Genomic DNA, 20,496 nt, shown 5'->3' on the forward strand with positions numbered 1-20,496 from the left:
CAGCTTGTGCTTCCTGCCCTTGGGCCTCTGAGCCCCCATGTGAGAAACCCAGTTGACTCCGTTGGAGAGAGAAGAACATAGGGGAGCACCAAGGTGCCAGGCAGGTAGGTGGGGAAGCCATCTGGGATGTTTAGCCCACCAGAGCCTTCAGAATACACCACATGGGCCCTGGCCGTCTGGCTCAGTGGTAGAGCGTTGGCCTGGCGTGCAAGAGTCCTGGTTTCGATTCCTGGCGAGGGCACACAGGAGAAGCGCCCATCTGCTTCTCCACCCCTCCCCCTCTCCTTCCTCTCTGTCTCTCTCTTCCCCTCCCGCAGCCAAGGCTCCACTGGAGCAAAGTTTGCCTGGGTGCTGAGGATGGCTCTGTGGCCTCTGCCTCAGGCGCTAGAATGGCTCTGGTTGCGACAGAGCGATGCCTCAAGATGGGCAGAGCATCGCCCCCTGGTGGGCATGCCGGGTGGATCCCGGTCGGGCACATGCGGGAGTCTGTCTGACTGCCTCCCCATTTCCAACTTCGGAAAAATACAAAAAAAAAAAAAAGAATACACCACACGAAGATAACTATGACCACATGACGAATCACTAACAAGATCCACCCAGCCATTCCCAGTCAATCCTCAGAACCACAAGAGATCCAACATAAATTATTTTATGGCAGAACACCTGTGTTTCCTTTAGTAAAATGTCTTCCAATTGCCTCGTTTGTAGGTGCCATCTGTTTCCTGCTGGAATGCCATAGACCAGTGGTTTGTTTTTTTTACAGGGACAGAGAGAGTCAGAGAGAGGGATAGACAGGGACAGACAGACAGGAACGGAGAGAGATGAGAAGCATCAATCATTAGTTTTTCGTTACGAGACCTTAGTTGTTCATTGATTGCTTTCTCATATGTGCCTTGACCGCGGGCCTTCAGCAGACTGAGTAACCCCTTGCTCGAGCCAGTGACCTTGGGGCCAAGCTGGTGAGCTTTTGCTCAAACCAGGTGAACCCGTGCTCAAGCTGGCGACCTCAGGGTCTTGAACCTGGGTCCTCTGCATCCCAGTTTGACGCTCTATCCACTGCGCCACCGCCTGGTCAGGCAACCAGTGGTTTTCAACTGGAGACTGACAGTTGAAAAACGTTGCTATAGACTACAACCAAAAGTGCCCGGCAGTAAATATCCCACTCTAGCTTCTAACCTGGATCACCGAACCCAGTATGGGATGGGGACTGGAATAATCCTGGAAAGCCATCAGTTTGAAATCAGCCTGCATACCCGGGTCTCTATCTATCCTATTTTAAACACAGCACTCAGTCACCTGTTTTAGCACTTTTCACAAGCCGCTTTTAAGAACAGATGTAGCACTTTTTTCTTGCAGGAACCACCATCTTCCAGTAATTTGCCAAAATGACCAACACAAAGGGAAAGAGGAGAGGCACCTGCTATATGTTCTCTAGGCCTTTTAGAAAACATGGAGCTGTGCCCTGGCCAGTTGGCTCAGTGGTAGAGCATCGGCCTGGCGTGCAGGAGTCCCGGGTTCGATTCCTGGCCAGGGCACACAGGAGAAGCGCCCATCTGTTTCTCCACCCCTCCCCCTCTCCTTCCTTCCTGTCTTTCTCTTCCCCTCCTGCAGCCAAGTCTCCATTGGAGCAAAGTTGGCCCGGGTGCTGAGGATGGCTCCATGGCCTCTGCCTCAGGCGCTAGAGTGGCTCTGGTTGCAACAGAGCTACTCCCCAGATGGGCAGAGCATTGCCCCCTGGTGGGCGTGCCGGGTGGATCCCGGTTGGGCGCATGTGAGAGTCTGTCTGACTGCCTCTCCGTTTCCAACTTCAGAAAAATACAAAAAATAAAAAAATAAAGAAAACACGGAGCTGTTCAGTGGTGGGATTCAAATAATTCAACAACCGGTTCTCTGCCCTAATGACCATTTTAAGTATTAAAAAATATATACTGAAAGGTAGTTTATTATTTCATGCACTTAATAATTAAGAACAATAAAAGAGATGTACAAAACTAGATTATGTTATAAGAAAGTTTTAAAATATTAATGAACAAATACTAAATAATACCTGACAAAAAACAGTAAAACTGTTATTTAAGATATTTCCATATTGCTTCTTGATTGGCGTCCTCACTTGCAATTTTTTTCACCTGTGGACAGAATGAACGTTACTATCAGCGCTTACAGGCGTCCCCAAACTACGGCCCGTGGGCCGCATGCAGCCCCCTGAGGCCATTTATCCGGCCCCCCTCCGCACTTCCGGAAGGGGCACCTCTTTCATTGGTGGTCAGTGAGAGGAGCACTGTATGTGGCGGCCCTCCAACGGTCTGAGGGACAGTGAACTGGCCCCTGTGTAAAAAGTTTGGGGACCCCTGCGCGCAGATGAACGTTAAAAAAGAGTAAGGAAGGTAAATTTGTGATTTCCACATTAGGTGGCTGCCCTAGCACCCACCTTAGAGAGAACCCTGATTACAAGTGCCATTTTAACAACTGGTTTGCTGAACTCAGCAGACAATTTGGTATTGGTTCTGCCGAACTGGTGCGAACCGGCTGAATCCCACCATGGGAGCTGTTCCTTTGGCCACGGATACGCAATCTACAGGAAAAGTGATATTGTAGGCATCAAGGGAATAGGCACTGTTCAAAACGGAATTCCCACGAATGTCTCCATGGCAAAACTGGAAGAGTCCACGGTGTCAGCCAGCATGTGGTGAACAAACCAGGGCAGGATTCTTGCCAAGAGAATGAATGTACACATTGAGCATATTAAGCACTCTAAGAGTAATGATAGCTTCCTGAAATGTGTGAAGAAAAATGATCAGAAAAAGAAGAAAGCCAAAGAGAAAGGTACCTGGGTTCCACTGGAGCACCAGCCTGCTCCGCCCAGAAAAGCACACTTTGTGAGAGCCAATGGAACCCATTCCCTGTGAGTTTATGGCATGATAAATGTAAAATGAATGACTTAATTAAAGACTTCTGTACTGATAAAAAAAGAAAAAGAATAGAGGTAGCAGAACAGGTCATTCTGCTGCATGGTGAATCATTCATATACTTGAGAAAGCATCCATTTTTTTTTATTTTGCAAGTCAAGAAAATTGGGCCTGACCAGGTGGTGGTGCAGTGGATAGAGCGTCGGACTGGGATGTGGAGGACCCAGGTTCGAGACCCCGAGGTCGCCAGCTTGAGCGCGGGCTCATCTGGCTTGAGCAAAAGCTCACCAGCTTGGACCCAAGGTCGCTGGCTTGAGCAAGGGGTTACTTGGTCTGCCGAAGGCCCACGGACAAGGCACATATGAGAAAGCAATAAAAAAAAAAAAGAAAATTGGTTCCTGTAACTTCCTCAAAGGAAACTATTATACTTAATTCCTTGTCCATCTTGGAAAGGTGTTGTGGATGGTGGTGCCCAAAACAGAGCTTGGAGTCTCTTGTAAAGGTCTAACTAGTTCTTTATATAAGAGGAGGATATATAGATGTGTGTGTGTGGGGGGAGAGAGATGTGTATACATAAAAAGAGAAAGAGGAGAGATTCTCTTCCTATCAAGTCTGATCTCTGAGCAGCTGCTAAAGGGATAGTTCCAGTAATGACATGAATTACATAAACTTTCTCTCCCTGACCTTTTTGGAATCCCTGAGCTTAGGAGACCCAGCCTTTACCTTGTTACTCAGGCCTACATTTTCCTCTGCAGTGAGAGCTCTGAGCCACAAGACAGGATTTTCCATGAAGGGCATCTCGTGGTAGCACAACATAAAGTTACGCATCCCCTGTCCTGTGCCTGAGTGGGTAATATAGGGTCTTCCTTCCAGACAAGGCAGGAGGTGAGCCTGGATTCCGTGCTGCAGGAAGCCATGGGGCTGCAGTTCCGAAGAACTCTCAGCCGAGAAGCATCAACTTTTCCAAACGTTAAAGGAGTTGCTGCTGCCATCTCTCAGTGAGACCTCAAGGTCTCATTCTGCCAGGAAACAAGTGTCAGAAGTGATGCAACTCTGCAGACTTTCTCCAGATTCCCTGCTGGGATCTGTGGAAGGAAGAGAACCATTGTGGAAGGGGGCCAAAGCACAGTGAATTACCCGAGTCTGGGAACATCAAGTCCTCTCAAGACCCTGGTCAAAATTAGACACAGTGGGGTCTCTAGTGTTTGAGAAGAAGGTCACAGGTAGGTAGCTCTCTCAGCTGAAGGACCGGTTGAGAGAGAATGAAAAAGAATGAGACCAGATAATAGAATTCAGGTTTGAACCAAGTCAAACCTGGAGAGGTGGGCACTGTGCCTACTTATCACTTAAAGCTCTTCTATAGCAGGAGTTCTGTGACCAACTTTAATTAATAAACTCATTGAACAAGTATTTATGAGCCAGGCTCTGTTCCAAGTGCTGGAGATACAGTAATGAAGGAAGCAAGCTGACATCCTACGTTCATGGAACTGACATTCCTATGAGGGTACAAAAGCAATGAACAGGCCCTGGCTGGTTGGCTCAGTGGTAGAGCGTTGGCCTGGCGTGCAGGAGTCCCGGGTTCGATTCCCAGCCAGGGCACACAGGAGAAGCGCCCATCTGCTTCTCTACCCCTCACCCTCTCCTTCCTCTCTGTCTCTCTCTTCCCCTCCCATAGCCAAGACTACATTGGAGCAAAGATGGCCCAGGCGCTGAGGATGGCTCTGTGGCCTCTGCCTCAGGCGCTAGAATGGCTCTGGATGCAACAGAGCGGAGTCCCAGATGGGCGGAGCATCACCCCCTGGTGGGCATGCCAGGTGAATCCTGGTTGGGTGCATATGGGAGTCTGTCTGACTGCCTCCCCATTTCCAACTTCAGAAAAATACACAAAAAAAATAATAATAAATTAATTAATTAATTTAAAAAAAAAGAAAAGAAAAGCAATGAACAAAGAAACATGTTAGGAGGCATCAATGTCATAAAGAAAAATAGCCCTGGCCAGTGGTGCAGTGGATAGAGTGTCGTCCCAGAGCACCAAGGTCACTGGTCTGATCCCCGAGGTCGCCAGCTCGATCCGAGGGTGCCGGCTCCAATCTGAGGTTGCCAGTTCGAGCCCCGGTCAGGGCATGTATGAGAAACAATCAATAGGTGAACAACTAAGTGGAACAATCAGTTGATGCTTCTCTCTCTCTCTCTCTCTCTCTCTCTCTCTCCCTTCTCTCTAAAATCAATGGGGGAAAAAAGAGAAAGAGCAAGGTGTGAAATTAGAATGGTATTTTTGTGTACGATCATCAGAATGGCCCCCTAGAAAGTGACATTTAATGGGAGATGGGAATGAAGAGAGAGAGTCCTGTGGTTGGCTGGGGGCACAGCAATCCAGGCAGAGGGAACAGCACGGTCAAAGGCCTTGAGGCAGGACTGCACTTGGCATGATCTGGACATAGCCAGGCGGGTGGGCTACGGTGGCAAAGCTAAGGATGCTGGAAATGGAGTAAGAAAGTGGTCCGGTCTTGTGACCAAGAGAACTAAAGAGGACTACTGGTTTAACACAGGACAGCGTGTTTCAGAGCCCCAGACTGGGCTGCTAGTCCCAACCTGCCATCTATGAATGCCTTTGGACACGAAGCGGTGTGAGAGTGTATCTGCATCAGCACTGACCTCCACGCAAAACGAAAATAAACCCCACCAATGTAGGTGCTGCTGGTGTTGGGTCAGCAGGGTCATTCAACTCTGTAGCAGTTGGGTGTAGATCAGAAGGACAAACAAACCTAAGGGACTGTCCTTCTGGGTGAATCTGTTCAGACTGGGGCTCTGGTCGGAGGCCCCTGCAGCCGCCTCCAGGAAGCAAACCCACCGCTCAGGGGTTTTACACATACGCTGCCTCATCTCGCTCAGGGACCTTTAAATCCAGCCGTCCCCTTGGCCCTCACTGGAGAGTCCTGCAGAGAGACGGTTGGAGAGAACAGTGATTCCAGTGGTTAAGACTGTAAGAGCCTGATAGGTTTCTTTTTTAAATTTTTTTATTTATTGATGTTAGAAAAAGAGAAAGGGGAAGGGGGAGAGGAAGAGGGAGAGAGAGGGGAGACAGGAACATCCGTCTGTTCCTGTATGTGCCCTGACTGGGGATTGAACCAGCCACCTCTGCAGTTTGGTACGATGCTCTAACCAACCACGCTGTCTGGCCAGGGCAACCCTGATATAGGTTTTATAAGAGAAATTTGAAAGCTATTCATATGTTTAAAAATATCTCACTCCTGTTGCAGAACTTATTTCTAGAACAGTTGACTGCTGAGTTATGAGATCTGTCTAATGCGAAGGTAACGAGTGAATGTGGCAGTCAGAGACTGTCACAGCGTGGAAGGACGTCCTCTGGGCCAGCTGGACTGAATCCCACCTGAGTGCGGGGCTTCTCCACCCAGGCCAATGCAGCCTCCCTCTTTCCTTCTCCCCTCTTCCTGCCCCATGTACTGGGCACACCTTCTTTATCCACGGCTTAGTGAGCGCTCCTGGTCCTCCAAGTTCAGTCTCCACCTGAGAAGTCGGCTCCGGGAGGGCTGGAAAGGCAAGGAGAGCCACACAGTTCCTGGCTTCTTGCCGCCTGTCCATCTCCCACTCTTAGCCCCCTCCTCAGGACAGGCTGCTTTGCTTTTTCCCCATGTCATTTTTTCAGTCCATGGCATATGCATAAATCATGCCCCTTTCCCTGATTTGCCAAAAATCCTTTTCCTTTCTCATAAAGCAGAGAGGATCACAAGGTCTGGGTTTGATAGCTATTGTCTCTGTAACGGACTTCGAGAATCCAATCTGGGAAGCCAGAAGCTGAGCATAGAGTCTCTCTCCGCTGTAACAGCCCTCCCAGTCTTCCATGTGAAATGAGTGCCTCGAAGTGAAGGGCAGAGGAAGGTCGCTGATGAAGGAAAGAGAAAAGCACCTCAGTGCCCCTTCAAGATTATATATGGTGATCCATTAAGCCAAATTTATTATCATGACATTAGTGACCACTTCGTGAGAGGACCATAAAGATAACAGCTTTCTCTGATCTTCTCATTTGAGACCTGTCTTCTGGATTGAAAAACAATTTTCCTACAAAATTGCACATACACTTACCCATGCAACCCTAAGAAAAGATATCCCACTCCTAGGAAAAGAAATAAAAACTTATGTTCATATAAAAACTTGCATGTGAATGTTTCTAATGGCTTTATCCACAATTGTAAAAATTGGGAAACAAACCTAAATGTCCTTCAATTCATGGATGGATAAAAAATATTGTGGTACACTTATATGATGGAATACCATTCCACAATAAAAAGGAATGGACTACCTATGTACACACAGCAACTTGAATGAGTCTCAAATGCATTAGGCCAAATGAAAGAAGCCTGACTCAAAAGGTTACATACATGTAGTGTAATTTCATCTATGGGATATTCTGGAAAAGGCAGAATTACAAGGATAGAAAACAGATCAGTGGGCCTGAGCAGGTGGTGGCGCAGTGGATAGAGCGTCGGACTGGGATGCAGAGGACCCAGGTTCGAGACCCCAAGGTCGCCAGCTTGAGCGCGGGCTCATCTGGTTTAAGCAGAGCTCACCAGCTTGGACCCAAGGTCACTGGCTCAAGCAAGGGGTCACTCGGTCTGCTATAGCCCACGGTCAAGGCACATATGAGAAAGCAATCAATGAACAACTAAGGTGTCACAACGAAAAACTGATGATTGATGCTTCTCTCTCCGTTCCTGTCTGTCCCTATCTATCCCTTTCTCTGACTCTCACTCTGTCTCTGTAAAAAAAACAAAACAAAACATAAACCCAAACAAACAAAAAACAGATCAGTGGTTTCCCAGGGGCTGGGGGTGGAGGAAGGGATGGCTACATATGGGAATTTTGCAGGACGAAGGAATTGTTCCATATCTTGATTACAGTGCTTGTTGTATGACTGCATTTCACAAAGACTGCATGACTGTACAGCAAAAAGAGTGCATTTTACTGTTTGTAAATTGTACCTTAACTTTTAAAAAGGAAGAATAACAGATTACCTCAAAAAAGAAAAATTAAGCCAAACCAAAAAACACCTGTGCTGAGAAGGGTGCCACCGAATCTCAATTCCATCTCCAAAGTAATTCTGCAGAAAGAGCTGGGCTATCACCTGGAGAGTGGTCTGGTGCTCCTTTCAGGAAGTGGAAGTGTCCTTTGTGAACAAAACATATCCAATATCAGGACACTGGTTTGGAGCGGTTTTGCCATTTAGAGTCTCCTACGTGGGGTACATTTGCAAGCAGCAGGGAACAGAACGGAATTAGAGGGCACAAAGTCCCTGTCCTCATCGCCACAGCTCCGTAACTAGTGAATTGCAGCTGGATTGGGTACCGCAGGAGCCTGTTCTCTGAGTTCTATAGGCAGAGAGATCTCAAACTTCACACTCCTCCAAACCTTCAGATGGCTTCTCATTGAATTTGGAAGAAAATCCAAACTTCTCATAAGGCCCCACATGACCTGGCCTCCCCAACTGCTGGCACATTATGTCCTACCACACCCCTCCTCTCTCCAAACTTGGCTATGCGGGCCTTTTAGGTTCTTGAACAAGCCAAGCTCATCTCCACTTGAAGACCACTGCTGCAGCTAGATTTAAATCGCGGGTCCATTACTTCCCAACAGTGTAAACTGGACAAACCACTTAGTCCCTGTACCTCAGTTTCCTCCTTGGTAAAAATGAGAACAAGAATAGTGCCAACTTCAGAGGGTCATGGTGAGATTTGGTAAATTAACACGTCGAAATCACTTAAAACAACACTGGTCACGGTGTACGGGTTTGATAAATATTAGCTGTTATTATCTCTGGTTCAGGAAACTCTTATCTTTTGTACACTTTGGTCTGTGATTAAGAACTGTTTGCGTGTGTGAATGTGCCTACCAGGTAAAGAAAAAGATGCTGTGTCCAAACAAGTCAGTTATTTCTTGACAAACAAGGTGGCTTCAAGTATACTAATTAACTTTTTTGTTGTTGTTGAACTTTTTATACTGCTCACAAAAATTAGGAAATATTTTATAGCAGTGGTTCTCAATCTTTCTAATGCTGTGACCCCGCAATACAGTTCCTAGTGTGGCGGTGACCCCAAACCAAAAAATAATTTTGGTGGCTACTTCATAACTGTAATTTTGCTACAGTTATGATTCGGAATGTAAATACCTGATATGCCCTATGTATTTTCTGATGGCTTTAGGCGACCCCGCTGGGGTCACGACCCACAGGTTGAGAACCGCTGTTTTATAGCTTTATATTCATTTTGAAATATCCCCTAATTTTTGTGAGCAGTATATTTGGGGGTAATATTAGATATATATAAAAATGTTGTAAATATAGTATAGAGATTTTTCATATACCCTTCATCCAGCTCTGCTGTTAATATCTTACATAACTAGTATGATTACAGAAACTAGGAAATTAACATCGACTCACCACTTATTTATTTATTTTTTTGTGACAGAGAGACAGAGAGCCAAGCCAGTGACCCCTTGCTCAAGCCAGAGACCTTGGGCTCAAGTCAGTGACTTTGGGCTGAAGCCAGTGACCATGGGCTCATGTCAATGATCCCACGCTCAAGCCAGTGACCCCATGCTCAAGTCAGTGACCTCAAGGTTTTGAACCTGGGTCTTCTTTGTCCAAGATCGTTGCTCTATCCACTGCACCACCACCTGGTCAGGCTAAATCTGAAACTATTCTAAAGTAAAAAGTTTAATTTAAAAATTAGAAGCTCCAACAGTTACTAAAACAAGCTGGGGTTTGTGTTGCCTGTCACCCTTTTTGCCAATTCATAAGAGACAGGGACTGAGTAGGTATGAGAGCATCTTTAATCAAGAGTGCCAGCAACTTGAGAAGGCAAAGGACTCGGGTCCAAAAAACTACCTTAACAGCCTCAGCTGACTGGCCAGTTTATATACTTCTAGGGAGGTTAGTAATTGATTATTGAGCATACAGTTAATCATGCAGTAGGATGCAGGTGGTTGGGATCTGGCATGCAGAAATGGCCCCCAGCACACTTGCTAGACATGAGCAATGGCCTTATAGGTGTTCTTTTTTTAAAAATTAATTTTCATTTAGACAATTAAATTTAACAGGGTGACATTGGCCAACTAGAGTATATAGGTGTTCTTTAACTTTGTCTCCAGGGCACACACATCTGGAGTCCTTGGGAACCTGTCTGCAAAACAACTCTCCCTATGTTCCTTGGAAGGACATAAAGTAAAGAATATATGGTTCATGAGACAGGCTATTTATTCTTGCTAAGATTTATTATTATGACACCCTTTAACTCCTTACACTTGAAAGAACATGAAGCAAAGATTAAATTTCCTATTGATGACTTATTTTCTAAGCTGTGAGTATATAACAGTTAACCTCTAATACACTATTAACTGCTTACAACCAGGTTCACCTCTCTTTGTCTAGCTCATAGCTCACACCAGTGGAGGGCAATAAGCCATTAATCCCAACCCATGGAGGGCCCACGGGATCCCTATGTCCTAGGGGGAGGAAGGGGAGAGGCAGCTGAGGGCCCGTCCCTGATAATCCCATCCCCTATAATCCTATCACTCATGATTCCATCACTCATTTTGGTGCTGCAGTTTATTTCAAGGAACTGATAACCAGCAAGGTCTACACCCATGGTTTGTTAATTCCAAAACCTTTTTACTTGGCCATGTTTCCTTTTCTTTTTCTCAGACTTTTCTAAAGCAAAGTTCTAATTTTTTTTTTAAATTTATTTATTTATTTTTTACAGAGACAGAGAGTGAGTCAGAGAGAGGGATAGACAGGGACAGACAGGAACGGAGAGAGATGAGAAGCATCAATCATTAGTTTTTCATTGCGCATCGCAACATCTTAGTTGTTCATTGATTGCTTTCTCATATGTGCCTTGACCGTGGGCCTTCAGCAGACCGAGTAACCCCTTGCTGGAGCCAGCAACCTTGGGTTCAAGCTGGTGGGCTTTTTGCTCAAACCAGATGAGCCCGCGCTCAAGCTGGCGACCTCGGGGTCTCGAACCTGGGTCCTCTGCATCACAGTCCGACGCTTCATCCACCAAAGTTCTAATTTTTAATACTATTCTTACCCTGTTTTTCTGAATGGGTAAAATTTCTTTTGATCAGTAGGTGGATATTTGAATATCTGAAACTAGTTTCTTTCTTTCTTTTTTTTTTACAGAGACAGAGAGTCAGAGAGATGAGAAGCATCAATTATCAGTTTTTTGTTGCGACACCTTAGTTGTTCATTGATTGCTTTCTCATGTGTGCCTTGACTGTGGGCCTTCAGCAGACTGAGTAACCCCTTGCTCAAGCCAGCGACCTTGGGTCCAAGCTGGTGAGCTTTGCTCAAACCAGATGAGCCCATGCTCAAGCTGGCGACCTCGGGGTCTCGAACCTGGGTTCTCCACATCCCAGTCTGATGCTCTATCCACTGCGCCACTGCCTGGTCAGGCAGTACAGTTTTTATTTTGTACTTCCTCCAGTCACTTCACCCTTAGTTGTCCCTGCCACCTTACTCTAGTGCCCTTTCCCGACCGTTCCGCATAGAGCTCGTCCCGCCCTTACTTTTCACTCTTCTCTCACCCAAACCACTTACTTGCCAGCCCTTCACCCCCAGAGGCTGGAGAAACACTTCCCAGAGTGTATTCCTCAGCCTTCTCCTCCTATATTTAATGTTTGGGGTATTGATTTACAAAATTGAAGCTGTCTGGGAGAATGCAGGAATTAGCACACCAATAAAAGCAAACAAATAAGACAGATAATAACTAGCACTCAGAATAAAGAATGTTTGACTATAGAGGTGTCAATCATCACACAAGACAAGAAGAAGGAGCCAACAGAAAATAATAATTTCTTCAGGGGAGAAATCAGAGTGCCCTGAAGCCAGAGGTGCATGCAAAAACTAAATTCAGGCCTTTTTTTTTTTTTTTTTTTTTTTTTTTTTTTTCATTTTTTTCTGAAGCTGGAAACAGGGAGAGACAGTCAGACAGACTCCCGCATGTGCCCGACTGGGATCCACCCGGCACGCTCACCAGGGGCGATGCTCTGCCCACCAGGGGGCGATGCTCTGCCCATCCTGGGCGTCGCCATGTTGCGACCAGAGCCACTCTAGTGCCTGAGGCAGAGGCCACAGAGCCATCCCCAGCGCCCGGGCCATCTTTTGCTCCAATGGAGCCTTGGCTGCGGGAGGGGAAGAGAGAGACAGAGAGGAAAGCTCGGCGGAGGGGTGGAGAAGCAAATGAGCGCTTCTCCTGTGTGCCCTGGACGGGAATCAAACCCAGGTCCCCCACACGCCAGGCCGACGCTGTACCGCTGAGCCAACCGGCCAGGGCCAAAACAGACACATTTAAACATTAAACAAAGACTTCACATACACAGATTATAAATTAAGAAATTTTTTTTTAATTTTTTTTAATTTTTACAGAGGCAGAGATAGACAGGGACAGACAGACAGAACTGAGAGAGATGAGAAGCATCAATCATCAGTTTCTCGTTGCGCGTTGCGACTTCTTAGTTATTCATTGATTGCTTTCTCACATGTGCCTTGACCGCGGGCCTTCAGCAGACCGACTAACCCCCTGCTGGAGTCAGCGACCTTGGGTCCAAGCTGGTGAGCTCTTAGCTCAAGCCAGATGAGCCCGCACTCAAGCTGGCGACCTCGGGGTCTCGAACCTGGGTCCTTCCGCATCCCAGTCCGACGCTCTATCCACTGCGCCACCACCTGGTCAGGCATAAATTAAGAAATTTAACTGAGCGTGCTTTACTTATTCCAATTAAAATTATGCTAGAGCCTGACCTGTGGTGGCACAGTGGATAAAGCGTCGACCTGGAAATGCTGAGGTCACCAGTTCGAAACCCTGGGCTTGCCTGGTCAAGGCACATATGGGAGTTGATGCTTCCTGCTCCTCCCCCCTTCTCTCTCTCTGTCTCTCTCTCCTCTCTCTCCCTCTCTGTCTCTCTCTCCTCTCTAAAAATAAATAAATAAAATTAAAAAAATAATAAATTAAAAAAAATTATGCTAGAGATTTTCCTTGACAAACAAAGAGACAAAACAGATTCCTTAGTATTTAAGCACCCAGCTCAATAGACAAAGGTAGGGATTCCCCCGTTAGGGGCCTCTCAGGTGCCCACTCAGCCACGTCCTGGGGGGGAGGGCTTAGGCTCAGTCACCAGAGATTCCTACCAACACATCAATCACTCAGGGGTTTTAGACAGAAACATTAAAAGCAAAGACTGAGATCTCAACAAACACAAAGGTGTCCCTGGAAGTCCTGAGATGAGACTGATCAGCTCAGTATTAACTCAGTCCCTACTCAGGTCTCTTCCTGAGAGCACTCCCAAGTGTGGCACCACCAAATGTCCCCACTCAGGTCTTTCTCTGAGAGCACAACTAGATGTTTCCAGAAGTTTGGGGGCAACTCAGTCCCCACTAATTGTCTTCCTAGAGCATGAACAAATGTGCAAACACAAATGGACACCTCCAGAAGCTCGAGGCAGAACTGATCAACCTGGTTGACTCAGTTCCCACTAATTGTCTTCCTAGAGCATGACTAATTGTGCAAACATAAATGGACATTTCTGGAAGCTCGCTTTCCAGAGTACAACCAGGTGCGACCCAGATCAGCCTAAGGCAGGACCCAAAACTCTCCACTGACGCCTTAGTCTTGAAGAGCCCATTGCAAGAGTGTGACTGCATCCGGTCCTCTAATGCAGTAGATCCAGACGGACTAGTCTCAACTCAGCAAAGCAGAAGATTGGTCCTACCTACACACCTCCAAAGTCCCAACTCAGCAAAGCAGAAGATTTGTCCTACCTACACATCTCTGGAGTCCCAAATCAGTAAAGCAAAAGATTTGCTTTACCTACATATCTCCAGAGTCACAAATCAGCAAAACAAAAGATCTACCTTATCTACTCTAAAACCAGTAGCCACGGCCATCATGACAGCCACCTGGCCCATGCAGGTTTGCATTTGATTCGGACAGACGGTAATGAAACAACAGAGCCAAGAACTGGTGGGCCATTAGCTTTAATCCTAGCTTGCACCCAGCAGGCAAGAAATACACACAGTGGGAAAACACTTCCCTTTCCATTCAGGGCTCCAAAAGCCACAGACTTATCTGAGTTTCCTAGAATCAAAGGCTTATCCCTCACCAGCCTTATTCACCTCTGTTCCCCATCTCCTTCTCTCTGTACAAACTGGCTTCTCCTTCAGCACTCTGCCAATTTGGCTGTTTCTCCTCTCCTCCACGTGGCCTTTCTCTGCTCTCCTCTCTCTGCTCTTCTCTCTAATGCTAATCTCAGGAACCGAGAGAGAGCAAGCTCCCGGTCTGCCCCACCTTATAGTATAGAAATCAAAACCTTGCCTGACCTGTGGTGGCACAGTGGATAAAGTGTTGACCTGGAAACACTGAGGTCACCAGTTCGAAACTCTGGGCTTGCCTGGTCAAAGCACATATGGGAGTTGATGCTTCCTGCTCCTCCTTTCTGTATCTCTCTCTCTAAAATGAATAATAAAAAAAAGAAATCAAAACCTTTAATCCAATATACAACCAAGGAAGTCTCTGATACAAAGTCACTTATCTGAGGCATAATGGGATTCCTTATGAGAGTGCACCACCCCACATCAAAAAGGGGGGGGGGGAAGGCTTAGTTTAAAACTAAGCCTTAGGCTATAAGGATTCTGCCTGCTTACAGCCTGTCTCCCCATACCCAATGCAAACTATAAGCAAGCAAACATATACATCATATTTTAAAACTTATTTGATCAACACCTACATATCTTCAGAGTCACAACTCAGCAAAGCCACAAATCTACCTTACCTACATCCTAGTCCCAAACAGATTGACCAGTACTAGTCCCAAACAGAATTCAGTAAGCAAAAGAGTTGCTTTACCTACCTCCTTGATTTCTCTGCCAAATTGTCCAAATAGTCAAATTTGGGAATCAGGGGGTGTGTTGGGTAGATAAAATATATTATGCTCACTTTGTTAAAGACGGCGCTGCCCACGAGGAGGCTGTCGCCCAGGTGATATTAATGTGTGTCTCTGTGGGCAGGTAGAATCCTTGTAGCCTGGGGCTTGGTTTTGGGATTAAGCCTTTCCCACCCTTTTTGATGTGGGGCAGTACAATCTAATCATGCCTCAGAGAAGTGACTTTGTATTAGAGACTTCCCTATTATGTATATTGGATTAAAGGTTTGGATTTCTACACTATAAAATAGGGGCAGAACAGGAGCTTGCTCTCTTGGTTCCTTGGATGATTAGCATGAGAGAGCAGAGGGAGCAGAGCAGAGAGCAGAAAGAGGCCATGTGGCCAGGAGAAGCAGCCATGATGGCGGAGTGCTGAGTGAAAGGCCAGTTTGTGCAGTTTGACGCTGGTGAAGGAAGGAGATGGGAACTGAGGAGAATAAGGCTGGTGAGCTAGAAACCTTTGATTCTAGGAAACTCGGATAAGTCAGTGGCTTTGTGAGCACTGAATGTGAGTGGGTTTTGGAGCCCAGTGTGTGTTTTTACTTGCCCGCCGGGTGCAAGCTAGAATGAAAGAAAATGGCCTATCAGTTTTTGGCTCCGTTGTTTCTTTACCGACTGTCCGAATCCAATGCGAACCTGCATGGGCCAGGTGGCTGTGATAGTGGCCCTGGCTGCTGGCTTTACAGGGTGTCTACCAAAGAACTTTCCAAACCCACAGGAAAATGGGGAGCCCTGAAAATGCCTCAGGTGGTGCCTCCTTGAGATTCCAGCGGGGTCAGGCAGCCCCCTGGAAAGACCAACCGATTCAGGGTGTCTCTACCCGGTGACACAGAACACTGGATCCCAGATAAGCCCCCAAATCTTGTAAAGTACCATACCCCAAATGTTGTCAAGTACTGTACCTCACTTCCGCTGGTTTATGTAGAGACACCAAGTCCAGATGAATTTTGAAGGAGTTTTATTAAAGGAGGAGATTTATTAATATGCTGGCTGCATATGACTGACACGGGGCATAGCAGACCCAAATCATATAGCCCCCAATACATCTCAGAGGCTGGTTATATACCCTTTGACCACATACAGGTTGGGGGGAGCATGACAGCATGACACAATTATTAACCTGGTCCCTACTGCCCACTAGTGGGCGTTCCAGCTTTCATGGTGGGCGGTAGCGGAGCAACCAAAGTATAAATAAAAAGATAGATTTAACTATAGTAAGTTGTTTTATAAAGATTTATTCTGCCAAACTTAGTGAAAATCCAACATAAAGTACTTGGTAAGTAATTATTATATGCTTTAACTTGCTATAACTCTGCTTTATAAATTTTATAAAGTTACTTCCCTACTTTATAAATCACCATTACTGTGGAACCGGTGGGCGGTTAGAAAATTTTATTACTAACAGAGATACAAAAGTGGGCGGTAGGTATAACAAGTTGACTACCCTTGGTCTAGGGGATTTAAAAACCGTTAAAACTTTCAAGGTAACACAATGGTGATGTCATTTTACATATCAAAATACATTCATAAACCTTCTAGTGTCTATCTTTCCTTCTTTGCCTAGAGGTACACATTAATCTCAGGATTCCAGGAAGGAAGGGAGAGCTAAAATCAGTGTAGGGTGGTATATAAATTCTGTCTTTTATTTAAAGGGAAAGGAAGTTCTTCAGATACCTTAATCCTTTCAGAGAACTAAAACCAAATGACCCAGTTGTCCTTGTAAGTCAGGAGATTTCTATATCCTTTTCCCTTCATTTTCCAAAGAAAGGACAGGACAGAAGCCTGACTTTTCCTCTTTAAAGTGGCATTGCCAGTACTAAGTTTTACAGTTCTCTGGCACCTTACCACAGTCTGTGGCAGGATTTGATCCAGATCGGTGTGGAGCCACCACCACCTTTGAGCAGTGGAGTAGAGGGCTGGCTGCTGTTATGGTCCCCCAGGGCTGTCCTTTTGGGGGCCGTACGCTGGCTGATTTTTACAACCATGCATGAGGATACCGAGAGCTCTGTGGAAGAGGCTGTCAGGAACCAGCAAACCAAGCAGTGGAAGGAGCTGGAGGAAACGTGGGAGAAAGAGATGCCAACCCTGGAGCTGGAGCGAGCACTGGAGAAGAAGGCCGACCAGGTTCGTGAGATTCGCCTGGAAATGGAGCAGCTGCTGGAGAAGGAATCACAGCTTCGTGAGTTCCAGATTGCACTGGACGTTATGGAGAGCCAGCAGCGGCAGGAGGCTGGGGCCGGGGCTCCAAGGCCCGCGGAGCAGAAGGCGGCGGCGGCTCAGAGCTATAGCCCTGCAGCAGGAGCTGGTGTTTTCAGTTCTTCTTTCGAGGATGAGGAGAACAGGGCTGGAGTTGTGATCTGCAGTCTCCAGAAGGTGAGAGCCCAGCAGCAAAGAATACCTACTACGCCCCTGGTAGGTTTGCAATTTTGGAACATAGGGGTGAATTCCATCATGCTCTCCAGAACAGAGATGAAAATGCTGACTGTCATTGCCACGTGCTCCTCCTTGGGACAGTGTAAGACCTGCCAGGACAGCAGTGATGAAGAGGATGGCTGAGGCCCCATGTGCATCGACTGATTCCTGAACTATGACCTGAGTGGGCACTGGCTCCTTGTTGACTGGACTTACGGATTTTGGACAATGTGAAATACCCTGATGGGGGTGGGGGGCGGCTTTGCTGGAGGCCCTCCCCCTGCCCCGGAAGCTTTTCCCATGGCTAGAAAGAAGGCCGAGGACATTTTGCACTTTTGGCAAAGTGCTCAGAGACTGGTGAAGTGTATCTTTGTAATTGTTGAAATTGTATGATTTGTCATGTTGTTGTAATTTGTGTAATGTGCCTAATTTCCTTGTGCAGGAATACCTGTGCTTTAGATTGTGAAGTGAGCAAAAGGGGTGTGTTGGGCAGATAAAATGTATTATGCTCACTTTGTTAAAGATGCCGTCGCCCAGGTGATATTAATGTGTGTTGGGGTGGGCTAAAGGCAGGCAGAATCCTTGTAGCCTGGGGCTTGGTTTTGGGATTAAGCCTTTCCTACCCTTTTTGATGTGGGGTGGTACAATCCAATCATGCCTCAGAGAAGTGACTTTGTATTAGAGACTTCCCTATTTTGTATATTGGATTAAGGGTTTGGATTTCTACACTATAAAATAGGGACGGAGCGGGAGTTTTGTGCTCTTGGTTCCTGGGATGATGAGCAGAGAGCAGCAGAAGGGGGCCACGTGGAGGAGGCCAGGAGAAGCAGCCAAGATGGTGGAGTGCTGAGTGAGATTCCAGTTTGTGTAGAGTTTGTATCTGGGATAAGGAAGGAGATGGGGAACTGAGGAGACTAAGGCTGGTGAGCTAGAAACCTTTGATTCTAGGAAACTCGGATAAGTCAGTGGCTTTGTGAGCACTGAATGTGAGTGGGTTTTGGAGCCCAGTGTGTGTTTTTACTTGCCCGCCGGGTGCAAGCTAGAATTAAAGACTATGGCCCACCAGTTTGTGGCTCCGTTGTTCCTTTACCGACTGTCCGAATCCAATGCGAACCTGCATGGGCTGGGCTGCTCTGATGGTGGCCCTGGCCCTGGCTGTGGCTTCTGGCTTTACATTTGGCGTAGTCTGTGGCAGAATTCCATACAGATCAGCAAGGAGCCTTTGAGCGGTAGAGTAGAGGACTGGCTAGTGTTAGGGTTCCCCATGGCTGTCTTTTTGGGGATTGTAGGCTGGCTAACTTTTACAGCCATGCGTGAGGAAACCAAGAGCTCTGTGGAAGAGGCTGCCCGGGACCTGCAAACTGAGCAGCGGAAGGAGCTGGAGCAAATGTGGGAGAAACTGATGCTGACCCTGGAGCTGGAGGAAGTGCTGGAGGAGGAGGCCGACCAGGTTTGGGAGATTCGCCTGGAAATGGAGCAAACGCTGGAGGAGGATTCAGAGGTTCATGAGTTGCAGCTTGCCCTGGATGTTGCGGAGAGCCAGCAGTGGCAGGAGGCTGGGGCTGAGGCTGAGGCTGAGGTTGGGTCCGGAGTTGCAACGTCTGCGGAGCAGAAGGTGGCGGCAGCCCGGGGCTTGAGCCTGGCAGCGGGAGCTGGTGTTTTCAGTTCCTCTTTGGAGGATGAGGAGAATCGGACTGGAGTTGTGATCTGCAGTCTCCAGAAGGTGAAAGCGCAGCTGGAAGGAGGACCTACTACGGCCCTGGTAGGTCTGCGATTTTGGGACATAGGGCTGGACAAGCTTGCCAGAGCAGAGATGGAAATGCTGACTGCCATTGCCATGTGGCCCTCTTTGGGACAGTGTAAGACCTGCCAGGATGGCAGGGATGAGGGGGTTGGCTGACGCCCCATGTGCACGGACTGATTTCCTGGACTACGACTGGAGCGGGCATTGGCATTGTTGGATGGACTTACGGATTACGGATTTTGGACAATGTAAAATACCCTGATGGGGGTGGGGGGTGGCTTTGCTGGAAGCACTCCCCTGCCCCGGCAAGTTTTTCCTGTGGCAAGAAAGGCCGAGGACATTTTGCGCTTTGGGCTAAGTGCTGAGAGGCTGGTGAAATGTACCTTTGTAATTGTTGAAACTGTATGATTTTTGCTGTTGTAATCTGTGTAATGTTCTAATTTCCTTGCACAGGAATGCTGGTGATGTCAATTGTGGGTAGTAAAGTGAGCATAGGGGTGGATTGTTGGGCAGATAAAATGTATTATGCTCACTTTGTTAAAGATGCCGTCGCCCAGGTGATATTAATGTGTGTTGGGGTGGGCTAAAGGCAGGCAGAATCCTTGTAGCCTGGGGCTTGGTTTTGGGATTAAGTCTTTCCTACCCTTTTTGATGTGGGGTGGTACAATCCAATCATGCCTCAGAGAAGTGACTTTGTATTAGAGACTTCCCTATTTTGTATATTGGATTAAGGGTTTGGATTTCTACACTATAAAATAGGGACGGAGCGGGAGTTTTGTGCTCTTGGTTCCTGGGATGATGAACAGAGAGCAGCAGAAGGGGGCCACGTGGAGGAGGCCAGGAGAAGCAGCCAAGATGGTGGAGTGCTGAGTGAGATGCCAGTTTGTGTAGAGTTTGTATCTGGGATAAGGAAGGAGATGGGGAACTGAGGAGAATAAGGCTGGTGAGCTAGAAACCTTTGATTCTAGGAAACTCGGATAAGTCAGTGGCTTTGTGAGCACTGAATGTGACTGGGTTTTGGAGCCCAGTGTGTGTTTTTACTTGCCCGCCGGGTGCAAGCTAGGATTAAAGACTATGGCCCACCAGTTTGTGGCTCCGTTGTTTCTTTACCGACTGTCCGAATCCAATGCGAACCTGCATGGGCTGGGCTGCTCTGATGGTGGCCCTGGCTGTGGCTTCTGGCTTTACAGGGTGGAATGTAGGTCAAATAAGTTTGTAAATATAACATATATGTTTGCTCGCTTATAGTTTGCATTGGGTGTGGGAGACAGGCTGTCAGCAGGCAGGGTCGTTATAGCCTAAGGCTTAGTTTTAAGACTAAGCTTTTTCCCACACCCTTGACTGTTGCATGATGTGGGGTGGTGCACTCTCATGAGGAATCCCATTATGCCTCAGATAAGTGACTTTGTATCAGAGACTTCCTTGTTTGCATATTGGATT

General features: G+C 47.0%; 1 protein-coding gene and 1 long non-coding RNA gene across 3 annotated transcripts in view; both read right to left on the minus strand.

The window, feature by feature from the left end:
* The window catches only part of LOC136380711 (IST1 homolog), a 450,214-nt gene that overhangs the window by 318,397 nt on the left and 111,321 nt on the right, over nt 1-20,496 (minus strand). The window lies entirely within an intron of this gene.
* Nucleotides 2,085-8,603, minus strand: LOC136380820 (uncharacterized). Of its 2 annotated transcripts, XR_010746990.1 has the most exons (4): nt 7,979-8,603; nt 6,384-6,813; nt 3,633-3,994; nt 2,085-2,129 (listed from the first exon to the last, which is right to left on the minus strand). It is a non-coding gene; the product is annotated as an uncharacterized lncRNA (long non-coding RNA). The 2 variants fall into 2 exon arrangements; XR_010746989.1 differs by lacking the exon at nt 2,085-2,129 and having other exon boundaries at nt 3,247-3,994.

The sequence above is a fragment of the Saccopteryx leptura genome, chromosome 9, assembly GCF_036850995.1.
Source record: "Saccopteryx leptura isolate mSacLep1 chromosome 9, mSacLep1_pri_phased_curated, whole genome shotgun sequence".
Classification (NCBI taxonomy): Eukaryota; Metazoa; Chordata; class Mammalia; order Chiroptera; family Emballonuridae; genus Saccopteryx; species Saccopteryx leptura.